The 17120-nt window shown below is 53.3% G+C and overlaps 1 protein-coding gene across 3 annotated transcripts in view; it reads right to left on the bottom strand.

Moving 5' to 3' along the window:
- The window catches only part of MYH9 (myosin heavy chain 9), a gene marked incomplete at its 3' end in the record, with an annotated part of 83722 nt that extends 67968 nt beyond the window's left edge, over positions 1-15754 (bottom strand). For 2 of the 3 annotated variants that reach the window (XM_081310484.1, XM_081310483.1), the window contains exon 1: positions 15548-15751. Of the gene's footprint in view, positions 1-15547 lie in introns of all 3 variants that reach the window. The other variant, XM_081310485.1, reaches the window with a different exon arrangement.
- Between the last annotated feature and the right edge of the window lie 1366 nt (positions 15755-17120).

Genomic DNA, 17120 nt, shown 5'->3' on the forward strand with positions numbered 1-17120 from the left:
ATTGGGAATGTCCCAGGGTCTGGGTACCACAAAGCTGCCTGGTAGAGCCGGAAGAGCCTGAGTCTGGCCCCAGACCCTGATCGCGGCTCAGGTCTGCAGGAGGATCACATTCTTTGCATTCTTGTCTGAAAGCCAGAAGAAAGGGGCTGGGCAGGCCGGGCCAGGGGCGGGGATCCACTCTCTCAAACCAGAGATGATTAAAGCCTAGACTTGTCCAGGAGGGGAAGAGCCGGCCCTCTGAAGCCTCCTGGAACACACGGCTCTTCCAAGAACACGTGTGATCCTGCAGTGGCCACGAGTACAGGGCCTTGCACCTGGAAGCCCCCTCAGCCCCGCATCTCATCTCCCCACTGTGAGGTCACAAGGCTCTAGGCCTCTGTCTGTTCCTCAGTCTCAGGCTGAATGGAGGCCACTATTCCTCCTCCTGATAAGAGAGAAGCCCAGCACTCACTGCAGATGGAGTGAGGGAGGGGTGGGGACAGTGGGGGAGGAGAGCGGCACTGGGGGGCGTGTGGGTTCCACAGAGCCTGCAGCTAGGCAAGTGGATCTGTGACAAAGCTCGCACAGCTTGGCTTGGCGCTTTACAGCCTCCTCCTCCTCCACAGGAACCCGGTGGGGGGGTGGCAGGCCGGCTGTGCGGAAGGCAGGCTGAATAGCATACTGGTGGGCTCGGGAGGAGGCTGTGGGGGAGGCCAAGAGAGATCAGGAGCCAGGTGCCCCGGGGACTAGGCGGGCGCACCCCACCCTGCCTGCCCACCCGCACTGCTGGCCACCTGAGGGTCTCAGGCGGAAGAGGGAGGGCTGGATTTGACACCTGGCACTAGGAGGCCAACAACGAACCAGGACTCCCAGGACTCCGTAACCACTGTTGCACAGTCTACGAAACCCAATGTCACAAACATCACCCACACCAGTTTAAGTGACGTGAGAAGGGGCGGGGGGCGGGGGTGGCAGTCGTGGAAAATAACTGGCCTGAAAATCAGAATCTGGGAAAGGATCTTAGATCCTCACTTGCTACCTGGTCTTGTTAGGTTCCTGGAGTCTCAACATTCCCTGCTATAAAACGGGGATGCTAATACTGCCACCCTCACAGGACTGTGAGACTTAATAACTGGATATGGCATAAAGCTTTATAAAGTGATAGGAAAAACAGATTAAAATAGATTGGGGGGGGGTGACTAGGGATTGAACCTGGGAGCTCTGATCCATTAAGCCACATCCGCAGCCCTTTTTACTTTTTATTTTGAGTCAGGATATTGGTAAATTGCCCAGGCTGGCCTTGAACTTACAATTCTCCAGACACTGGGACCACAGGCGTGCATCACTGCGCCACTAAAATAGTTTTTTTTTTGGGGGGGAACAGGAATTAAACTCAAGGGCACTAGAACCCTGAGCCATACCCCCAGCCCTATTTGAATTTTATTTAGAGATAGGGTCACACAGAGTTGCTTAAGACCTTGCTTTTGCTGAGGCTGGCTTTGAACTTGCAATCCTCCTGCCTCAGCCTCCTGGGCCACTGGGATTACAGGCGGGCGCCATGGCACCTAAAATAGATTTTTAATATATAAGCAGTCACCATGCTGGGCAAACTGCACATGAATGAAACAGTAACTGAGCACCAAAACCCTCTGTGGTATTTCTTCTTCTCCTCACACACAGATAGGGAAAACTGAGGCACAAGGTGGCAGAACCTGCCCAGGGTCCGTCAGCTGGCAAGTGGGAGAGTGGGGGTGAGGGCAATGGGCGTGAGCAGGAGGCAGCAGGGGAGGCGAGAGAGGGAAACGAACCCAGACCGTAGAAGCCAGGGAAGTAGAGCCCTCTACCCAAGGGCGCTAGGAGAAGCTGAACCAGGTCTGGAGGACCCACATTCAGAGTCGAGTCCCTTCTCTTGTCTCCCAAGCACACAGGGAGGGCGTGGGACAAATCCTGGTGGTGACCCTGCAAGGGGAAGGGAGCTCAGCATGTCAGTGGGTGGCCCTGCACTGCGGGCTGGAAGCAGTGGGCCCAGGCGGGGCACTCGGAAGGCAAGCTGCAGGCTGGGGACCAGCTCAGTGAGTAGAGTGCTTGCCTCGTGCACAAGGCCCGGGTTCAATCCCCAGCACAAAAAAGAAGGTGGCGGTGGCAAACTGCAGTTTGGCACCCAACACTGGCCAGCAGCCCAGCTTAAGTTACAGTCCTGTGCCAATTTTCTACTCCTTGTTGGAGTATAAAGGGCTCATGGGGAGGGACCATCTCCAAGGACACCTAGCCCAGGAGCACTGGGCAGAAGGCAGGGTGGACCAGGGCCCCTGAAGGCGAGGCGAGGCGAGGCGTCACTAAAGGGATCCCAAGTGGAACCAGGGAGCAAGGGGAAGGAAGCAGGACAGGAGGAGGAGGTGCAGAGGCAGGTGCAGGGGGGGCCTGAGGTTGACGGGTCCCTCATGAACCAGACACTACACGAGTGTGTTCCACATGACGGTCAGCTGCCCAGAGGACATCCAGAAGCAGGTTTCATCAACCTGTTCACAGGTGAGAAACTGGGACCCAAGCAGTTAGGTACACAAATGGCAGAGCAGCATCCTGGGGGCAGGACTCGGAGCTCCTCCTCAATGAAAAAAGGCCAGTGGAATGTCCCTGGGCACCCAGAGCTCCATTCTGAGCCACGGTCTGCCTCTGTGCACACACCCTCCCCCTCACAGACTGGACATCCCTGCCAGTTGTTGAAGCCTTAACCCCCAGTACTCCAGAATGTGACATTTGGAAATGAGGCCTTAAAAGAGGTAATTAAATTAAAGCAAGGTCCTAGGGGTGGACACTAATCCAGCATGATTAGTGTCCTGACACGAGACCAGGATACGGGCAGGCACAGAGGCCACGCGAGGACACAGGAGAAACAGGCTGAGGAGCGAGGCCTCACAGGAAGCCAACCTCCGAACCTCGATCTTGGACATCCCCCTCCAGAACTGTGAGAATCCATTCCTGCTGCCTACACCCCCACTTTGTGGCACTTTCTTAGGACAGTCCCAGCAAGCTGACACCCGTCCCTCATTTGACTCCTGTTCTCCATGCAAGTGCCAAAACTAGGGAGGGCCACAGCGAGGGGGTGGGCAGTGCCCTCAGAGTCCCTCACTAGCATGGAAACCACAGGGACTTCAGTGGCTCTATTAAATGAAGCATCCCAGAACCTAGAACAGTGTCAGATAAACTAGAGGAAAATGGGATTTAGTCCAGCTGCACCTTCTGAACGTCCACCTCCTCCCCCCTTTCTCTCTTCCTGTGCCTGCTCTCCCTCCTCCAATATAATCACTAATAAATGTCAGCCTACTGGCTCACACCTGGGCTCCCAGCAACTCAGAAGGCTGAGGCAGGAGGATCACAAATTTGAGGCCCACCTGGGCAACTTAGCCAGACCCTGACTCAAAAAATAAGAAGAAGCTGGGTATGGGGGTGCACGCCTGTGATCCCAATGACTTAGGAGGCTGAGGCAGGAGGATCACAAATTCCAGGCCAGGCTCAGCAACTCAGCAGGACCCTGACTTTAAATAAAAAATTAAAAGGGCTGGGGATGTGGCTCAGTGGTAAAGCGCCTCTGGGTTCAATTCCTAGTACCAAAAAACACAAATAGAGCTGACAGAGCACCCCGGGTTCAATCACCAATATCACAAAAAACAAACCAGCCAACCGAAAAGCCTGGCTGGCTAGTAAATATTTTTAAACATTATATATACTTTTAAAGATAGTCTTCAGCAAAACAGCAAAAAAGATGACAGAAATGAAGGAACGAGACACCTCACCTCACAGGGAGGGAGCATCGTCGTCTACTGAGTGCTGAAATCCTCCAAGGGTGTTTTATTATTACTAATTTCAAAGCAATGAAGCCAGGTCACCCTGTGCGGTGGCAAAAACAGCTTGGGTTAGGGTTCACTTCGTTGTTCTTGCTTTGGGTGCACATTTAAGGGGACGGGGTCACTGAGGAGACACCATGACAAACCTCAACCCAAGAGGCCTGGCACCCACACAAAGCCAAACTGCGAGCAGGGGAGGGGTGTGAGGGGCCAGGTGAAGCCTAAAACACCCAGGGCCAAGGACAGCACCATCCCCAGGTCCCAGGCCCCTTCGACCCCCTGCAGCAGGCACCCACAAGTCTTTGCCTCTTTCCCAACCCCAGCTCCTCTCCTGCTAAGACAGCAGCAGACTTCAGGTCAGACCGACTGGGTCCGAGCTGGGCTGAGGAAGAGAGGGAAGCGCTGCACCTGGCAAGAAAAGAACACAAGGCCAACCAGCCCCTCCACCCAGTGTCCAGCCAGGGCCAGCAGCCTCTCCCCCGTGCCCAGTCCCCCTCACAACAAGCATATATTGGCTCAAAAGCAGCCACTAGGATTCTGAAACTTCCTCTTTACAACAAAACTAAACTGTTGCAATTTACTGTTACAATCCTAGGATCCTGCTAGGGAGGAGGGCCACAGCAGAGCCCAAGGTGCCTGCTGTGACATCTGGAGGCTCCAGAGACCTCCACCTCCATCCTCACCCCCCACGGCCTCCTACCCACTTTCTCTGCCAGGGCCTCCCAGGGGGCTGGGCCCCCCACCTCCCCCTAGGGGGCTTTCTGGCCCAGGCCTTGTTGCCACCAGCACACACCAGGTGGGCAGCGGCAGATGGAAGATCTTCTCCAAGGAGCTCTGGAAAGACTGCCCAGCTCCCGGGTCCACATCGCTAAGCTTCCTCACCACTAATGACAAAGTGGTTTTACATGTTTTCCATCAACTGGATTTGGGCACCCAGAAAGCCACCTCGTCCTCTGACCCATCTCACACCACAACACCAGAGGGAAGCACTTGCTATTCCCGGGTCTAGACCCAAGCCCCCCAAGAGCCCAACCAGGACCTCTCAGGCACCTGTGGCCTGGCCTGGCCCGCAGAGAGCTACGTGGATGCTCAGGAGGTATTTGCTGAATGAATGAATTTCCAAGAGTCAATAAAACCCATGGAACTTTCTGGCAATGTAAATAATGATTCTTCCCCTCAGTGGACCATAACATGGCGGTTAAAATATTCACTGTGGAGACTGCTGCCACATAGGAAACTTCATATTCTAGCCGATAAGTGAGAACACACAGTATCCATTCTGCTTACAATTATGTAAAATACGTGTGTGTGGACAGGAAACCCAGAGAGACGCAAGAGTGGCCGGGGTGAGGGGGAAACGTGCTTCCTGCCAGCTCCGTTGCTATAACCCTCACCCTATAAACAACCTACTCCTTACTTGTCTTGAAAGGGAAACTGATCCAATAACAATGATGCCTCTTAATATTCTGTGAAAAAAAAATCTCACCCCAAGTCCTTTGGGAATGATTGCACCACAACCAGAGGGCACAGGCAGAATTCCCAGCATTAATCCATCAGAGATTAATGACCTGGGAGTGGAGGCCTGCACTCCCACTTCCCAGGAAATGGCACAAGGAAGCCTGGCTTAATGGGCTACCCCGGCCTGTGAGGGAGCTGGGCCCAGGAACTCCCAAGAAAAACCTTTTACCAGCCCAGGTGACTCACAAGGCTCTGGGCACCCTGAATCACCCCTGAACAGAACTTTGATGGCGTCTGAGTGACTGAACAAGGTCCCAGCCCTGAGCCCTGGACAAGCCCTGCCCTGTCCACACCTTGCAATCGATCAGTTCAGACGCAGCCTCCTCCAGGCAGCCCTCTCAGCCTCCCCAGGCTCCCGGCACCTGTACCTGCTAGAAGACATCAGCTCCCAGAAACAAGGCTCCACATCTCCCTCCCCTCGCACCCCAGCACCTGGCCCAGTGCCTTGCACACCGGGAGAGCCGAGTATGGCCACCAAAGGACAAAGGGTGGGACAGGCAGACACATGAAAGCAAGAATGCAAGTTTGTAGATGCTGAGAGGAGCCCATCAGGAGAAGATGGCAGGCCTCAGGCCCCTGGCCTGGGCAGTACCTGGGGCCCAGCCAAAGCAGGCAGGCGCAGCAGGAATCCTTCAGGCCTGGATTCACGCCAGCAGCCCTTCTCTTCACCTGCCTTCCCTGAGGACCAGCCACACTCACTTGAAATAGTCGCTTGGAGTTAAAGGTGAAGCCGGTAGCCAAGGCAACACGGCGACCCCATTGAGTGGGCAGCTCAGCATGGAACGCGAGGCCCCATTCCACCAGGGGCCAGAGCTCCGTGCCTCTGACAACCTCTGGGCCAACTGGCAAGGGGGGAGGCATATGCCCCTCATGGGTGCCCACCCGCAGGGCAAGGGCATCTATGGGGCCACTTCTCCAGCTACAGTCACAGCACCAGAGTCTGACCCCTGCATGATGACCTCATCTGCAAAATGGGATGATTTCCTACCTCATGGGAACAAGGGGAGAACTCAGTGAATCAAACCACACAAAAGTATGAGCCCGGCACACACAGGAGCCCACAAACTTAACCATGATGATCATCAACAAAGCTGGGGCCACAGCTCTGCCCACCCCTGTCCCTTCCTCCCTTGCCCCCTCCCACATCTTCCCTCTTCCTCGTGGGCAACTCCAGCCTCCAGAAACCTGGCTTAAGATGCTAGAAAGTCCCTGACCACTCAGACACCCCGGGCCCGCCTGCTGTCAAGTCCCCACCTCCTGACTCCCTATTAGAAGGAAAGGCTCCTTGGGGCCAGGGAATTCTTTCAGCCTTCCAACTCGGGTGAAGCCACACCAAAGCCAGCACAGTGCAGGACACACAGCAAGACCGCAAGGAGTCCCTGTCAACTGATGGCAAAGAAACTGCAGGGCCATTCCCTTACATTCAATAGTGGGCTCTTAAATATTAAAAACCAGGGCTGGGGACGCAGCTCAGTGGCAGGGCATGTGCTTATTGGCAGGCTCAGGCCGGGTTCAGTCCCCATTGCCAGTGGGGGAAAGGAGGAAGAGGAGGAGGAGGAAGAAAAACAATTCAAACTTTGAAACACCCCCACCACCACCTCCTTTCTCAGCCCAGGGATTCCCAAGTGTGTCCCCAGCCCCGCTGGGAGACATCATTACAAGGCACGCCTGAGTCTTTGGCTGCCTGGGCCTCTCTGTCCCCCAGCCCCAGCCCACACCTGAAGCAAAGGCATCAGGAAGACTCCAGTCCCATTCACGAAACAAGGACTGGAGGCTGACTGTGCCAGGCATGAGGCTGCGGCCTGGGGACAGCGATAAAAGGGACCTGCTTTCACCTCCAGCTCCTCACGGCCCAGTGAGCTCTAAACAGTTCCCTCCTTCTGCCCAGGGGACTAAGTCACCCAAACTTCCAAAGCCTCCGCTCTTTGTGTTTATCAGACAGGAAGCTGCCCTCTGCAGCCCAGTGACTTCACATAAAACACAGGAAGCAGTGGCTTCTGCGCAAGGACCACTCCAAATAAAGGTGCCTCCACGGCTTTGAGGCCGATTATTTATTCATCTATTTCCTTTAATGCTCTGGCCAGCTCCGAGCGGCCTGACCAGCGTGTGGCATCAGGCTAGGAGCAAGCTGCTGGCCCGGGAAGCCCCGGCACCAAGGCCACGCGGTGCCTGCCGCCTGCTGGCAGCCTGCTCCCATCATCTCAGCCACCACACCTTATTGTCAAGGGACACCTTGTGGGACAAACTTAATTAAAATCTCTAAAACTCAAATATATATTTCCTACCACCCGAGGATAAATGCTGCTGTCCCTAATACAACAGGAGGAGGAGGACGAGGACAAGGACGTTTCACAGATTCACAGTCCTCAGAGGCAGGCAGCCTGTGCTGGGGAGGCGGAAGCTCAATGGGAGGCAGAGCCTGGGGGGGTCCCGAGTCTGCCTGCCCCCAAGCCCTGGCTCTGCTCCCTGTGCCACAGGTTCTAGGTTGAGAATCCATCACCAGAGACGTTAAGTGAGTTAAAGTTACTGGAAGCCCCCACTGGCCTGGTGAAAGGACAGTGGGAGCCATGTGGCTTTCCGAATGGCCCACCTCTGCCTGGCACCACCCCATGCGAGCTACTGACTTTTCTGAGCTGTGGGAACTTCCAGCCCAAGGGCCCCACCCACCTGGAAGAAGTTCAGAGAAACCCAAATCCCTCTCCCATTCTTTAACCTCATCCCGCAAAGAAGAGGACCTGGGTGGAAAGACCCAGGAGCCATGCGTGTTGCTGGCTAAACCACACGGAGCAGAGGGGATGGAGCCACTTAAAAACTTTGAAACGTGCTCGCTTCGGCAGCACACATACTAAAATTGGAACGATACAGAGAAAATTAGCATGGCCCCTGCGCAAGGATGACATGCATATTCGTGAAGCGTTCCATATTTTTCAAAACGCCAAGAGGTTTAAACGACAGTGGATGTTCAGAAAGATGAAAACTAATAAATCAAAGTAAAAGCCAAAAAAAAAAAAAAAACTTTGAAACGCAGCCTCCTGGTTTTGAGAGCGAGAACTGGGGCTGCGTGAAACCAGGAGCCAAGGTTTCCTACCAATTCACAGAAGGAGCCTTGGCAAGCCACTCCTTCTTTAAGTGGGAAAAAAATTTTTTTTTTTTTTAAATTAGCCAGGGACGGAGGTATAAACCCAGTGACTCAGGAGGCTAAAGCAGGAGAACTTAAAGTTCAAGCCCAGCCTTGACAAATGAGCGGGACCCTGTCTCAAAAAAAAATAAAAAGGGTGGGACAAGTAGCTCAGTGGTACAGCCCCCGAGTTCAACCCCCAGAACCAAACGAGCAAACAAAAAAGAAATGAAGTTAAAATGGAAGAAAACCTCAAGCCCAAGTTTCCAACATGTAAATGTCCCTTTGGTCAGTGACAACCTGCTACAAGAAAGAAATCAGCTACAGCTCCCCACACTGGAGGGCAGTCATCACAAGGGCCCACGGGCAAGAGGGGCCTCCCTAGAAGGCCCCCTTTCTCCTCTGCCATAAGGACCTGGAGGTCCCGGGAAAGGCAGCTGCAAAAAGTGACTTCAGGGTGGGGCAAGACCAGCAACCTTCAAACCTCTCCACAGACCTGGGCCCAACCTACCTGGGCAGGAAGTCACACCCTTCAGTGGTGACTTCCTTCCCAGGTCTTGTGAGGCTCCCTGCAGCCACAGCAGGAGGGATGGGGAGGAAGACAGCTGCAGGAGAGTCCTCAGTCTGAGGCAGCCAGGGCCCTGCTCCGGCCACCTGCCTGGGCACTGACTCACCACAGGCTTGAAGGGGGCAAAACAGGGCCCAATTCCAGCACAGCCAGGCTCAGTTCCTTTTTAAAGACTCGCATCAGACCCAGGCGGCAGCTCCCCCTGTGCCCTACAAGGGGCAGGTAGGGGCATTGGGGGCAGATCCATGCCACAGGGCATCCTCCTCACAAACCACCTGCCCACGTGGAGGCAGGGCCATGTCAGAGCCAGGCTCATCGTGTGCTTGAGTGACTCAGCCACTCCTCACGCTGCCTTGCAGGGCCCAGGCCTGCTCAGGACTCTGGTGGAGTCTTCCACAGCCTTCCCTAGGGAGAGGAGCCCACCAAGCTGGGGGGGCAGCATCTCCAACACCCACTATCAAAAATTGACTCCCGCTCACAATGCCCCTTGATCACATTTTCTCAAGAAGGTGGGCTTTCCCAGTGTTGTTAATGCAGAAAAACCACAGGCCAGATGTCTGGGAGACAACTGAGCTGGAAGAGAAAGGGGCTCTATATAGTGAGGCAATGACCTCAAGTTAAAAAAGAGGAAGAGCAGGGGGCACGGTGGTACACACCTGCAACCCCAGCAACTTGGGAGGCTGAGGCAGAAGGATCTCCAGTTTGAGGTCAATCTCAGCTACCGAGGGAGACCCTGTTTCAAAAGACTGGGGGTAGACCTCAGTGGTAAAGCACCCTGGATTCCATCCCCAGTACACACACACACACAAAAAAAAAAAAAATAGAGAAGAGGACCCAAGTGAAGGTCTGGTTCAGCCTTCTGGTCATGGTGGGCTTTCTGGGACAGAAGGACAGAGCTAGGCAAACTGTGGGAACCCTGGTATCCCAAAATACTTTCCAGAAGCACATGTGGGCTTCCTTTTTTCATACAACAAAGAAAACTAATCATTTACCAATTCCCAGAACATGAGGGAGTAGATCAGTTAATGGCCTAAGAGGTCACTGTAGCGAAAATGTGAACTGTTGAGAATACAACAGAACCGGGCTGGGGATACAGCTCAGTTGGTAGAGTTGGTAGAGTGCTTGCCTCTCATGCACAAGGCCCAGCACCACAAAAAAAAAAAAAAAAAAAAAGAGAGAGAGAGAAAGAGATTACAACAGGGGCTGGGGTTGTGGCTCAGAGGTAGAGCACTTACCTAGCATGCATGAGGCACTGAGTCCCATCTCCAGCACCACATAAAATAAAATAAAGATATATATATATATATATATATATATACACACACACACACACACACACACACACACACACACATACATATAAGAATACAACAGAACCAAACAGTTTTCAAGCACTTCGAAGACCCTCTGTCCTTCCCTGCAAGTGGTCAGCACTGAATATGAAATGTACAACCTAGGGCAATGCAGCTTAAAGATGAGACTGGTCAGCCAGCCCGCTTATTATTTTGTGTGTGTGTGTGTGCGCGTGTGTGCGTGTGGTGCTGGGGATCGAACCCATGGCCTTGTGCATGTGAGGCAAGCACTCTGCCAACTGAGTTACATCCCCAGCCCCCACCCTTGTTATTTTTTTAAATACATTTATTTTTATTTATTTTTTTATGCGGTGATCAAACCCAGGGCCTCAGGCATGCAAGGCAAGCACTCTACTGCTGAGCTACAATCCCAGCACCACCCCCCTTATTTTTAGTTAAGAAAAATAAGAAATATTTCAACTTTTAACTCTTTAAGAGTAATTCATACACAGTAGCATTCTGTGAAAAGGAACTCTTACTCTCACTTCTCTGACCTGGGACTTTACAAGGACAGCCATTACTACCAGGGTCTCAGTATCTTTTGAGAAATAGCCCATGCACAGGAGCAGAGGTGATATACCAGGTTTTACACAAAAGGGAGCACTTGTGGGGCTGGGGATGTGGCTCAAGAGGTAGCACGCTCACCTGGCATGCGTGCGGCCCGGGTTTGATCCTCAGCACCACATACAAAGATGTTGTGTCCGCGGAAAACTAAAAAAATAAATATTAAAATTCTCTCTTAAAAAAAAAAAAAAGAGCACTTGTGCCCATGACTTTGCATTTAGTTTTCTGTTACAACCTATCTTGGAGAGCATGTCCTCTCTAGTACATGTAGATCAGCCTCATCTTTTTAAGGACTACAAGGATTTTCATTGCACAGCTGTACCAGGATGAACTTCAACTTTGGAATGGACAGTTAGCTTGTTTCCTGTCTTTTTCTCTGACAATTAATGCTATAATGTATATTCTCAGACATTTCCTTTTGCTTGTTCAAGTTTATCTGTGGGATAAATTTCTAGAAGGCAGTTAGAGGGACTATGCTTTGACAGACATCGCCAAACTACCTTTTAAAAAAGTTGTAGCCAAGCATGATGGCGCACACCTGTAATCCCAGTGGCTGGGGAGGCTAAGGCAGGAGGCTCGTGAGGTTCAAAGCCAGCCTCAGCAAAAGCAAGGCGCTAAGCAACTCAGTGAGACCCTGTCTCTAAATAAAATACAAAATAGGGCTGAGGTTGTGGCTCAGTGGTAGAGCACTTGCCTGGCATGTGTGAGGCACCGAGTTTGATCCTCACTACCACATTACATACATACATAAATAAATAAGTTTAAAAAAATAGGGCTGGGGATGTGACTCAGTAATTGAGTGCCCCCCGAGTTCAATCCCCTGTACCCCTCCACCAAAAAATAAAAAAGTAGTTGTGCAAGACACACTCCTGCTAACAAGGTACAAGAGTGCCTTGGAAACAGCAGCACTTTGGAGGAATTTAAATTACTCATCTCTTTAGTTTCCCAGGCATTCCTATGCATAAGTGATAGACACATAAATTGATAATCTTTTTAGGGAATATGGCATTGTCTACCAAAATCAAACATACTGTCAAGCAGAGTCAGAGCTGGGAGCTGCGTCTCCAGATATACAAGACCAGTGCTCTTCAACCAAGACTGGAGTCAGTCTGTGCATCTTCTGCCCAGGCCAGAGCCCTGTAACAAGGTTACCCAGCACAGCTCATCAAGTGCATCTCTGCAAAAGCATCAGCAGATGGGCCTCAGGACCACTGTGTCCACACCACTCGGGCCTCGTAGGCCACAAGCACTGCTCATGCACACCTTTTTAGAAGTAAGAACCCTGAGCTCATAGCTTGGGAAACAAAGCACCCCCACTCTCACCCAACAACCCTAGGGCAGAAAGGCTTAAAAAAAGAAAAAATGCACACATGTGTGTATAATATACATATTTTTAAATTTATACAGCCACTGTTTATTAGGCACTTTATGTACCTTACTCCTTCCAGTTCTCCTATCTGATCCTATAGGATAGGCTTGAGTCTCCCATTACACATGAGGAAACTGAGGTTCCAGGAGATTATCTCTCTTGCCCAAGGTCACAAAGCTAGTAAGGTAAGGTGAGGATCTGAACTCCATCTACCTCCAACTCTATGTTCTTCCCATGACCCCACTGTTCCCAGGTCTAAGTACAGGATTCTGTAAACCACAGGGCACCACTGCCCAGAGCGGCAGCCAGGGCTCCATCTACTGTCACCCAAGACTGTGAGCTCAGGGGCTCAGCACACCAAGGGTTAAGGTGGAGAAGCAGTGACTCTCTGGGGCTGCACAAAGGAAAAATGCACTTCCTGCCCCCACGGGCAGAGATGCTGTTTTATGCTCAGTAAATTAGGACGTTTGTTTAATTAAGAGGACACACAGATTTTGTTATTCTAAATATTTTTGGAACATGATGCTGGGGAGGAAGCTGTCAAGGCAGGGTTGTTTTTTTTTTTTCTCCCTCCCCCCTTTGCTTTAGGTTTTTCTCCCCCTCCAAGAAAAGGGTAGGGCCAGGCTCAGAAGAAAACAACTGCCAACCCCTCCTCTCCTTTTGAAATAAAGATGTCAAGCTGGTAAGGCTGTCTTAAGTACTTTATTGAAGGATTAGCTAGAAGAGGAAGTGAAGAAAGCCCAGCCAGCCTGGTTTCTAGCAATACCCTACCAGGCCACACAACAATGCTGCATTTTTTGAGTATGTTTTTCTTTTTTTAAAGAGCTAACAGATCCTTGTTTTGTTTTTTCTGGAGCAAGAGCAGGGAAAAGGCAGGCTGTGATTAACATGCGTCCTTCATCCTTCAAGAGAAGTTGTCCCATCTCCAACCCCTTAGGTTAAAAAGTTTAAAAATAAAAAACATGAAAGCCAGGGACCCAGCCCTCTCTTTCCCCTACCCTCCTGTGCCCTTCAGACCAGGGGCCCCACAGAATGCGCCTCTCAGGCTGCCCTTCCCCCAGCGCTGGGTAACCTGCCAATGCTGGCTAGCAGGGCACCTGGCTCTCCAGGCACCTGGCTCTGCCCACCTGCGCTGCCAGGACTTGCTGAGTGTGAAGAACAAGGCTCTTCGGTGTCACCCCACAGCCATCTGGGGGCACACTGGCTCTCGAATTACACTGAGCAATCTCTTGCCGTTTTTTAATTACCCCCCAATTATCCACTAAATGACTCCTCACTTTCCAACACCACACACATGCCTCAGTTTGCCAAAACTGCAATGTGCTCTTCCTCATGGAGGCCTCCAGACAGTGCTGGCCCCTCTTGCTGGCCTCGAAATTCCTCGAGTCCTTTGTCTGTGGCATGCTTGGGACACACATCACAGGCTGCCTTTGTATTTCAGGCACTCTGCCCCGGTTTCTCCTTGAAGACTGTAAACTTCCGGGGGGGGGGGGGGGGGCAGAGGCCTCCTCCGGGCGGACTCCGGGATCTCACAAGGTAAGTTGGCTCCCTTCTCCCAGTCCTATGACTCACACTACCTTTCTGGGGTCCCTGTCATCTCCACCTCACATTAGAGTCATCTACAGATTTGTCTCAACTCTCCCCTAAAGTGCCCGTGGGCAGGGGCCAGGTCTTACTCAACCTCGCCCCCACCCCCACATACACACCACCTGGCAAAGTCCCTGGCACAGAGAAGTCAGTTAAATATTTGCTCAATTACACATCTGCATACCCTCCCCCACCCACGGCAGCCTGTATCTAAATTGACTAATATTAATTGAGCGATTGTCTAAACAGGCTTTCAAGAAGCCTCCCTCCTTACCAAAAAGCACCAGGTGAGGCTATCAGGCCGATTCACCAAGTCAAAAGTGGCCACAATGTTGCACTGCATGAGAGGCTCTCACTCTTCCCCCTCAACAGTTACTCAACAGTTACTTTGAAATCCTGTTAAACCCAGAAAAGGGCGCAGTGAATCAAGAAATGGCAGGGCCTCTCAATTGCCCAGCGGAGGGAGCCGCCCGTCTCCAAGACCTGGGACTTCCCAGGAACCTTCTCCACACTGCGGGGTGCGGCCGCAGGCAGCAGCCGCGGCACTCACCCTGCCCCCAACTTGTCCCGCAGGGTAGGTACAGGCTCCGTTTCAGTTTGAAACTGAGGGCCCCCGGGGAGGAATGAGAGAGCTGCACTCCTGCTTTGGGCGTGGCTCGGGACAGGATGGGGTAAGGACCCCTGCGCGCGGAAGTGGGGGTTGTATAAAACCCCGCAAATGGCCCAAACAGGAAAGATGCAATAACCCGGGCTTGGTCCTAAGGCATGGCCAGCTTCCCCACCCCCTGCCGCCGGGCGGGGCAGCCAGGGGCGCGGTGGAATCAGGTGCACGCCTGGGCGGCCCCGACGGCAGCCGGCGTTCCTGGGCCTCTTTCCCCGGGCCACAAAAGTGAAAAGTGGAGGAGCGGAAGGGGTCCTTCCTGCCCGCAACCTGGGCGCCCACCGGTTCGCCCCTTCCCCAAGCACCCAACGCACCTCTCCCCGCCCCCGCCTCCGCCCGACGAGGGGAGCCGGGCGAATGAGGAAGTCAGCGGCGAGGGCGGAAACCGAGCCGGGCGCAAGTCTGCAGCAGGATGGTCCGATTCTGACTCAGGAGGACGCCCTGACAGCTGCCAAGCGGTCGCCGCCTGCCCGTTACCTCCGTTTCCAAAACCCCCGAAACTTCCAAAAGAACCGCTGCCTGGAGCCCCCGACCTCATCCCAGTTCTCCTGGGTCCCGGGGACAGAGGCTCCGGGAAGGGGTTAAAAAGTTTGCCTAACTTGGGCCCTCCGCTAGGCGAGGGCGGCGCGTGCCCCGGCGGCGGGAGGAGGTCGGGCTCCCGGTGCCCGGTCCCCGGAATGCGCCGAGGCGCGAGGGCTGGGGTGGTGTCAGGGAGCGCCAGGCCCCAAGCCGTCCTGTGTTCCCCGGGGGTTCGCTTCCAGCGGCGCCCTCCCCAAGAGCCCGCGCGGGGTCCCGGGGCCCCTCGCGTGAGGATGCGGTGCCCGGTGGTGGCCGCCGGCGTTCGCGCCCGCCCGCGCCGATGTCCGGCCGCGCAGAAGCCAAGAACCCCACGTCGGCCAGCCGACCCTAGACGCCGCGCGGTCGTCGCCGCCTCCGCTCGGCCGGCCGGCTGCCCGGGGCGGGACCTGCCGGTGGGGCTGGCTCACCTGAACCTGGATGTGTCCCGGGGAACAGGCGCTGCTTCTGCCGAGAGGGCTTTCTCGAGCGCTCGGGCGACGGCGGGGTGGGGCGAGCGCGCGAGGCGGGAGCAGCAGCAGGTCAGCCTCGCTCAGGCTCCAGTGCCCTGCCCAGGAACCGCGGTGATCTGCGCGCCTCACCGCACCCAGCTCGGCAGCTCGCCTCCTTCCCGCCCCGCCTTCTTAGAGGCGGGTCCCTTCCAGACGGGCGCCGCTCCGGGCGGAGCTCGGAGGGACGGCCCCGCCCCTGCCTAGCCTCACCCATTCCAGTCCTCGTGTGGACTTGACAGACAGACACCCGGGCCTGTAGGAAGGTGGTGGGCGGAGCCTCTGCGGCCCGGGGATGGGAATCATCTCCGCATCCGCCCTCACCTCCGCCGGCTCCACCTTCCTCCGCGCTTCCTAGGCGGGAGCCCCGCCTCCTAGGGGCGTCCAACGAACTGCCAGGTTCCAGGACGAGAATTGACACTGACGAGACCAATCAGGAGCCGACGGCTCCGGGCGCGTAGGACTCCGGGCGCGGGTTGTGGTGCATTCCCTGAGCCCGGGAGAGGCGCGGAAGGAGTAGACTGGGAAGGTCCACGGCTCTGACACTCCGCCCTGCGAGCTGTTTTCCCGAAGTCCTGCCCTACCAAGAACAGACATTAAGTACCATATATGGGAAAAGTGGTATTTTTCATAATTATGATGGCTGTGGGGGCGGGCATTGCCTCAGCCCTGGATTCGGGGTGTGCGTCCTGAGTTCGGTTCTGGCCACTGTCTTCTGCTAGAGCCCGCACGCGGCCGTCTCCCGGCCTCCGAACCTTTCCTCTGCTGTCCACGCCTGTCCACGCTGCCTTGGAATGCCCCCTAGGCTCCTCTGCATCTCCACGAGATCACCTCGTACCGGTCCTTTCAGATACTTGTTACAAAAAAGGTTGCCTTGGCTTGATTTTGTTTTGTTTTAGGTATAAATTGCACTTACTTATTTTGGTTACTGTTCACTACAAGAGGATACTTTTTCATTTTAAAATGTTTACATTTATCTTTTGATTCATTGGAATTTGTTTTGGAGAGAGCAACAAATCTAACAACTTTTGCAATAATCACTCACTTTCTCCATGATTTCAGAGACCACCTTCATTACCTGTTGAACTCTTGTATATACTTGAATCTATTTCTGAATTGTATCCATTCGTTTTCCTGTGTGATCCTGTGCCAATTCCACGATGCTTCAACAGTGGTAGCTTTATAATACATTTTATGTCTACGAGGGCACATTTCTCATCATTACTCTTTCCTATTGGAATGTTTTTGCTATTATGACTAAACTATTCTTCCAAAGGAACTTAAGAAAGAAAGAAAAAAAGTATGATCTAAAAACAAAAGAAAGATGGAAAAAAAGAGTTTATATATATCAGAAGTTCTCTTCTGAGTTGATAACAAAAATCCCCCAAATACTCTAAAATAAAAATGAAGGAAAACAGGAACAGGCAATTTTAAAAATTAAAATATAGGACTCTGGATGTAACACAGTGGTAGAGCACTTGCCTAGAATTCATGA

Source organism: Spermophilus citellus (assembly GCF_964194105.1).
Source record: "Spermophilus citellus genome assembly, chromosome: 10".
NCBI lineage: Eukaryota > Metazoa > Chordata > Mammalia > Rodentia > Sciuridae > Spermophilus > Spermophilus citellus.